This window comes from Nycticebus coucang, chromosome 5 (assembly GCF_027406575.1).
Source record: "Nycticebus coucang isolate mNycCou1 chromosome 5, mNycCou1.pri, whole genome shotgun sequence".
NCBI classification, from domain to species: domain Eukaryota; kingdom Metazoa; phylum Chordata; class Mammalia; order Primates; family Lorisidae; genus Nycticebus; species Nycticebus coucang.
This window is the reverse complement of record NC_069784.1, coordinates 60,302,342-60,304,237: the sequence shown is the minus strand read 5'-3', so window position 1 is coordinate 60,304,237 and position 1,896 is coordinate 60,302,342.

The following is a 1,896-nucleotide window of genomic DNA, read 5'->3' as shown; positions in this document are numbered from 1 at the left end:
ATTTTGACTGGGTTGTTTGTATCCTCACATTAACCTGAAATCAATTTACTTTTATAAAAAAAAAAAAACAAACAGAAATGTTTGTAAAAAAACATTAGCTACCTAGGAAAGTAACGTTATACCACTTACCAAAATAATTCCAATTTCTATTACATTCTTTATAAAAATCCCTCAACAGAATTAACTATTGAATGAAATCCTGTTATATTACTGCCCTTTACTTTCCTGCATATAATTTCCTTTATCATTGTTAATATTTGTAATGGTTGCTGTCAAGTCTCAGCTTCTGATGTCCTACATCAGACCTCACTCATAGAAGGATTTTGTTACCTAGAATTTTTGCCTGTCCGTTGGTAGGACTTTGTCTTTTTTTCTCTGAATATTTTATAAATTTTGCTAACACTAGAAAGTGAGATAACATATGTTAGCATCTCTGGATACCAACTTGCCCATCCCCTGCTCTGCCCTGGTGCTGTTGTCCACCTGTTCATGTGTTTGGACACTTGTCTCGTCTGATGTAGTGACACCTGTTTCTGCCATAGCCTGATGATCATGATGTCACCATTAACAGAATCACCCATCCAGTCATTGTGGAGAAGCCCTTGGGTAGATTATATGTCTTTGCTGTTGTGAATAGAATTGCAGTACACTTGTGAGTACTTTTGTAGTAATTATTTCTTTTCCTTTGCTTAGATACCCAGTAGAGGGCTGGCTGTATCAAATTCATAGTTCTATTTTTAGTTAATTCAGACATCTCAATAGCAATTTCCATAGAGGCTGCACTCATGTGAGTTCTTTTTTATCCGTATGTTTGCCAATATCTGTTACCCTGTCTCTTCTGCATTTTAGATATTTGACTACTGGGAAGATAACTATCTCACTGCATTTTTTACATATTCTCTTACGCTTGTTGAACATTTGCAAATCTTTTTTTGAAAAGACTTCATTTTAGAAACATTCACAAAGTTTTACCCAATGTGTCTTCAAAAAAAAGAAAGAAAGAAAAGAAAAGTGGAAAGAGAAAGTCTATTGATGTGTATAGCCTGTGTTCTATTGAGATGATTATTATCTTTTGTTGTTTGTTGTTTGAGTTTCTTGTAAATTCTGGTGATTAGCACCCTGTATGATTAACAATCTGCAGATATTTTCACCCTGTATGATTAACAATCTGCAGATATTTTCTCCCATTCTGAGAATTGTCTGTTCACTATTGTGGTTGTACACAAGCTTTTTATCTTAAGTCTCATTTGTTCAGCTTTGCTGTGGTCACCTGTGCTTCTGAGGTCATAATCATGGATTCCTTGTCTCGATCAATGTGCAGAAGTGTTTTCTCCAAGTTTAGTTATAGTGTCTTCACAGTTTCAGGTTTTACACTGAATTCTTTAGTTTATCTATGGTTGACTTTTACATCTGGTGAGACAGAGGTGTACATTTTCATTTTTCTGGATCTGGTGATCCAATTTTCCAAGAACCATTTATTGCAAACACTGTCTCCGTGGAAGAAACCCAAGTGCCCATCAACTCATGAATGAATTAACAAATCATGCTAAAAAAAAAAAAAAAAAAAAACAAATCATGCTATCTGTATACCATCAGTATACCTGAATAGTACCTGGAATACTATTCATCCATGTAAAGGATGGAGACATACATGTTTTGTATTTACCTGGATGGAGGTGAAACACATTCTGCTTAGTGAAGTATCATGAGAATAGAAAAGCAAGAATCCAATGTACTCAATAGTAACATGAAAGCAACATATAAAGAACTTCATGTACAGTTGTAGTAAAAATTCATGTATATTCAAGAGAGAGGGAAGAAGAAAAGAAGGAAAGCAAAAATGGGAGGAGTGAGGTGGGTTGGTAAGTTCTCGCCTAAGGGGCTCAGGGCGGGGTG